Raw genomic sequence first — 6,266 nt, 5'->3', positions numbered from 1 at the left:
CTGGGACTGGCTTACCCGGTTGACCCCAAGGAGCTCATGTTAGGTATAGTTATTAATAAACGGTGGCAGAAAGCCGCCGGTGGCTTTGGATTTGATAAATAGATAAACCCAGTAAAGCTCGGTGGAAACCAAACACTCCAGCATGGGGTCCCAAGGTTTTGTCCCGTTCTCTGGCCCAGGCTGCTCCCGGGGCTGCGCACGGAGGCTGGACAGTTTGCAAATGGGCGAGCTGCGTGGAGAAGCAGGTAAGTTTGAAGATGTGTCATTTGGATTGAAAACACCCTCCAGGGAATTCCCTGGAGGTCCAGTGGTTAGGACTCTGTGCTTTCATTGCCGAGGGCCTGGTTGGATCCCTGGTCAGGGAACTAAGATCCCGCAAGCCTTGCGGTGAGGCAAAAGAAAAAAAAGAAAGAAAATCCAAAATTTGTTAAGAAAGAAAGGAAGGAAGGAAGGAAAGAAAACATCCTCCAGCCTTGCATTTCAGACCCCCGAGTCTAATCCGTTTGGATCAGCACACGAGGCCTCTAATCAATTACACTATAGCTATCTTTCTCTCTCTTTTCTGTTCCTCCTCATGCATAAATTCCACTCAGGCTGACCCATGGTGGTAAAAATAAGAGGAAATTCTAAGCAGGTGGTCCCAGCCCGTATTACTTAGATTCTGACTCATCACAAAGTCATCTCTATTCTCAAACGTCCCCCGCTTGACTCCAGTGTTTCTGTCAATGACACCCCCGTCCTTAGAGCCCCACACCTCTAAGTCATCTTTGACTTCCCCTCTCCTCTCATCTCTATGTTCAGTCCTGGCGGTTCTACTTCTGCAAGTGTGTCTCCTCTTCGATGTCTCCTGACCATCCCCCCCACTCCCCTCCCCGCCCCGGCCCGGCCCCAGGCTCCAGCTTTTACCTCTTCTCACCTGGGCAACATCATGGCCCCTTGTGCCCCCTGCCTGTGGTCTCCTCCACTTCTGAAAGCTGCAGCTTTGACCTGGAAGTAGAAGCCGGTACCTTGCTCACCACAGCCTCCTTTCCAGCCCCCTGCCTGCGGTCTCCTCCACTTCTGAAAGCTGCAGCTTTGACCTGGAAGTAGAAGCCGGTACCTTGCTCACCACAACCTCCTTTTCAGCCCCCTGCCCAGCCTCACCGCCCCCCCCCCCGCACCCCCCTGCCACCAACCCACACAGTGGTCTGCATCCACCCGTCCTGACTCCTTGTTTGCTCTCAAACACATGCTGGTGCTGGGTCCTACCTTGCTCATGCTGGTCTCCCTGCCTGCTACGCCCTTTCCAACTTCTGTTGAATTTGTTGGTCCTCCATATTAGACCCCTCCCCTCCTTCTCCACAAATCTCCTTTTTATGCCCTCAAAGAGCCATCAAAGTAGGCTCCATCAGGGCAGGGGCCCGGGCACTTGGGGAGCGTGTAGTACCTACCCTCCTCTGCATCCCCACTGCCACTGCCCGCAGGCTGGGACCTCGGAGTGTCCCATCTGGGTGGCCGCAGCAACCTGCCTGCTCTACCTCCAGCTTTGCTCTCTTCCCACCCACTCCCACCATCATTGTTCTAAGAGACAGATCAGTGTCACCACCTCACTTGAGATCCTGCCATGGCTCCCTATTGCCTTCCATACGGACTCGGCCCCTTAGCCTGGAGTCCCGGCCTTGCCCGCTTCATCTTTGGCCCGTCCCCTCCTCCTGCCCCTGCTCTGGCCATGCTCAACCACGGGAAGTATTCTGGATGTGCCACGCTCTTCAATCACCCCTGGGCTTTGTTCCTGCCTTTCTGTCCTGGCTGTCCATCTTCCATTTATTTTTCTGGCTAACTCCGCCTTCAAAACTCATCTCACATGGCCCCTCCCCCTTTTCTGGCTTTTCTGAGCTCATTGAGATCTTCAGTCATTCACTTGAAGTTTCCAGTGGGCAAAAGCTCCCTTACCTAATAAAAGGCCATCGCTGCCCTCCTGAGTGTTGATGTTGTCAATGACTATTATTTGCATGGAGCAACGGTATTTTCTTTCTTTCTTTTTTCTCTTTTTTGGCTTGCAGGTCCTAGTTCCCCGACCGGGGATCAAACCCGTGCCCTTGGCAGTGAAAGAGCCGAGTCCTAACCACTGGGCCGCCAGGGAATTTGCACAACGGTATTTTCAATCAGAGGTATGTGACGTTCTCCGCAGTCCTCCAAACCCACCCCCGTTGGAACCCACTGGTTTCAATGAGCCCTGAGCACTTTCTAAAGCCCTGTCACCCTCGAGGGCCCAAGGGATCAAAGTCCCCCCTACCTGTGAGCTGGACAAGGGTACTTATAGCTTGGGAAGGGACAGGAAGGAGAGTCATTGGGAAACAAAGCACCCGTTGAGGATTTGTCTCTTAGGAAGAAGCCCCAGCATCCCCTTCCAGGTTTGGGGTTCAGCTGCTGAAGGGACCCCGAGAAACCATTTCACACATCATCCTAGTAGGTTCTCTTATTAACCTAGAACCTGTTGCCCGTGGTGAAGGCTGCCACCAGAGTCTCCTAAATGAGAGAGGTAATAGACACTAATTGAGCATTCACACTGAACCCAACTGTGGTGTTATGTTGACGTGTTATTTCATTGACTTCCCCAAATAATCAGGCTGGTAACAGAGATACAGAGAGGTAAGTAAGTCTATAGCCATCGCCTCGCTCCAAGCTGCCATCTTCTCTCACCCGACACCTTGATATCCTCCAACCAGGGTCCAGGCCACCTCCCTCCCGGCATCAGCCGTGAGCAGCCCAGTGATTCTGTAAAAATACAAATCCGATCACACCACTCCCCCGCTTCTCAGTGATACTAGGAGAAAGGTCAAAATCCTCCCCGGGACCGTCAAGGTCATGGCCGCCCAGGCTCTCTCCCCGTCTCTCCAGCCCTTGCTCACCGCACTTCCCCAACAGCGACTTCTGCCTGCTGGCCAGACAGCAGCTCCAGCATCTTCGCTCCTCTGCCCGACTGCCCCCTCCATTGTGCACCTCCACAATCACGCGTGTGCGTCTACGGGCACACGGACGCACCCGCACCTGCGCACACACCGCCTGGCTGCCTCATGCTCGTCCTGGGTCTCGGCTTCACTGTCACTTCCTCACGGAGGCCTTGCTGACAGTCCCATTTCCCCCCCACCCCCGCCCCCAGAGTCTAGGTTAGTTCCTCCTATTATCCCGCTCATAGGGCCCTGTCACTTTGCACAACTGTCATTCTACATTTATCTGTGTATTTGTCAGGGCTCCATTTCTCCCACTGGTGTACCAGCTCCGGGAGAGCAGGGCCTGCATCTGGCTCATTTGCTTGCTGCTCCGTGGCCGGGGCCTGGCACGATGCTGAGCAAAGTCGGCGTTACCCAGACAGCAAGAAGCTGAGCTGGAGGCAGACTCCAAAGCCCAGACCCTTTCGCCTGCCTCTGAGCCCCGTACAGCGCTGCTCCTGTCTGCCATTCTCATGCCTGTCCTGAGGGTAACCATCAGGCCCTTAGCACCCCGGTGCCTGGGCCTCTGGGCCTCTGGTTCTGGGAGACAGAGAAGAGCCGAAAGGGGGTGCTGATCTGGCCCTGGTGGGTTACCAGCTGCCACCTTTGCCTCCCCCGGGGCGCAGTGCCATCCCAGGAGCCTCTGGACCCCAGGGAGCACTTTATTTTGTTTCTAATGAAGGGCAAAGGGGGTTCCTTCTTCAGAGTCCTGCCCCGGGGCCCACGGTATCTGGTTGCCACACAGAAGGGAACGCGGGACGGTGATTCCCCTGCAGCGCACGGGGCTGTCGCAGCTGCAACTGAAGCGGCATCGGTAAGCGGCATTGTAGCCAGTCACGGCAGCCGAGTGGAACAGGTCCCAGAGGAGGGGCACACTCTCCCCTGGGTGTGCGTGGACCGGGGGGGGGGGGGCCTTAACTGTGCTGTGGAGGCTTGGGTGCGGCCACTGCTTCAGCCGCTTTCCGACCCTGCTTGGATGTGTCCCCGCACCCAGGCCCTGTCCTCCACGTTCCACATTCCACGCCCACGTGCTGGGTCTTTCCAGCAGCGTCTGCGTCTCCAGCGATGCATCGTGGTTTTGTTTTGTTCCCTGCTGGGAAAGACTAGGCAACAGGCTCCAGAGGAGGCTGGTGAACGAGGAGGGGACAGTCGTCGGTGAGGATGGGCAGCGATGGGTATCGCGTTCACAGGGCTCACGCCGCCCTTTGCCCCGCGATGTCCGAGGGGACCTCCTCGCCTCTCCCACGCCCATTCCTCAAATGCCATCCGGCACAGTGGCACCCTCTGTACTGCAGCGAAGGGTTTGAGGCCCCAGAGGTGGCCCACCCCTGCCAGCAGAAGCCAAAGGCCCAAATTCTAGTAAAGCAAAAGAATGTTCTCCCTTGGGGCTCATCAGCCCGGCATCCCACCCAGGGGTCCATCGGTGTGCCCGGGGCTAACGCAGGGAGCTCTGACTTTCTCCAGGACGTTTCATTTGGATAGACTTTTTTTCTCTAAGTCAGGGTTTCTTTTTTCTTTTTTTTTTTTTTTAATAAATTTATTTATTTATTTATATTTTTGGCTGCGTTGGGTCTTTGGTGCTGCGCACGGGCTTTCTCTAGTTGCGGCGAGCGGGGGCTACTCTTTGTTGTGGTGCACGGGCTTCTCATTGCGGTGGTTTCTCTTGTTGAGGTGCACGGGCTCTAGGTGCACGGGCTTCAGTAGTTGTGGCTCGCGGGCTCTAGAGCACAGGCTCAGTAGTTGTGGCACACGGGCTTAGTTGCTCCGTGGCATGTGGGATCTTCCCGGACCAGGGCTCGAACCCATGTGCCCTGCATTGGCAGGCGGATTCTTAACCACTGCGCCACCAGGGAAGTCCTAAGTCAGGGCTTCTTGACCTCTGCACTGCTGACCTCTTGTGGTGGGGACTGTCTTTTGCACCGTAGGATGTTTAGCAGCACCCTTGGCTTCTACCCACGGGATGCCAGTAGCACCCTCCAACCAGTTTCGTCAATCCAAAATGTCCCCAGACGTTGCCAAGTGTCCCGCTGGAGACAAAAACCCACCCCCAGTTGAAACCACTGTTCTTCAGGCAGGACTGGGGCTCCCTGTGTCCTCCCACAGTGAGGGGCCTTATCACAGGAGATCCTACAAAGCAGGGTGCGGGGTGTGCCGGCACCCTCTGCCTGGATGCCACCCCGGGCGGGGAGCGGAGCCGGGCCGGCCCACTTGCCTTCCTGGGGGACCTGAGGGTGGGGTGCAGATGGGCGTGAGCTCCAAGGCCAGACGGTGGGCTGAAGTTCCAGCTGTCCCACTTGCCCCCATGAGACTTGGCCAATTCCCTCCCTCTCTCTGTGCCTTGCTTGGCACATCGTGACTCAGGGATTGTAGGTGGTGATATCACTCCCTCTGGGGTTAACGCAGAGATCAAGTGCTCAGTCAGTGTGCCCTGCGATGATTGTTTTATCAAGGTCTAGCCACAGTGGCAACTGGATGTTTTTTTTCCTTTGGGAACAAGGGGTAGCTGACCCTGTGTCCTTCCCCAGTAAGATTCTTTTTTTTTTTTTTGAAAGCTTCTTTATTTATTTATTTGTTTGTTTGTTTTTTACTTATTTATTTTTTTGGCTGTGTTGGGTCTTCGTTTCTGTGCTAGGGCTTTCTCCAGTTGTGGCGAGCGGGGGCCACTCTTCATCGCGGTGCGCGGGCCTCTCACTGTCGCGGCCTCTCTTGTTGCGGAGCACAGGCTCCAGACGCGCAGCCTCAGTAGTTGTGGCTCACGGGCTTAGTGGCTCAGCGGCATGTGGGATCTTCCTAGACCAGGGCTCGAACCCGTGTCCCCTGCATTGGCAGGCAGATTCTCAACCACTGTGCCACCAGGGAAGCCCCCCCCAGTAAGATTCTTAACACAGTCTTTTTTTATTTTTTAAAGAGCGCTTTCAGGACTTCCCTGGTGGTCCAGTGGGTAAGACTCCGCACTCCCAATGCAGGGGGCCCGGGTTTGATCCCTGGTCAGGGGACTAGATCCTGCACGTGTGCCGCAACTAAGAGTCCACATGCCGCAGCTGGGAAGTCTGCAAGCCGCAACTAAGACCCTGAGCAGCCTGAATAAATACATAAATAAATAAATATTTAAAAATAAAGAGCACTTTCGGTCACAGTCGGGATCACCTGACACCCACAGAGTGAGCGGTGGTCCAGGATTTCTCCTGGTGCAGAGCTGCCTCTTAGGGAGGGAGACGCAAGAGGGAAAAGATATGGGCACGTATGTATATGTATAACTGATTCACTTTGTTATACAGCAGAAACTAACACACC

This window comes from Eschrichtius robustus, chromosome 20 (genome assembly GCF_028021215.1).
Source record: "Eschrichtius robustus isolate mEscRob2 chromosome 20, mEscRob2.pri, whole genome shotgun sequence".
NCBI classification, from domain to species: domain Eukaryota; kingdom Metazoa; phylum Chordata; class Mammalia; order Artiodactyla; family Eschrichtiidae; genus Eschrichtius; species Eschrichtius robustus.
This window is presented reverse-complemented; position numbering follows the sequence as displayed.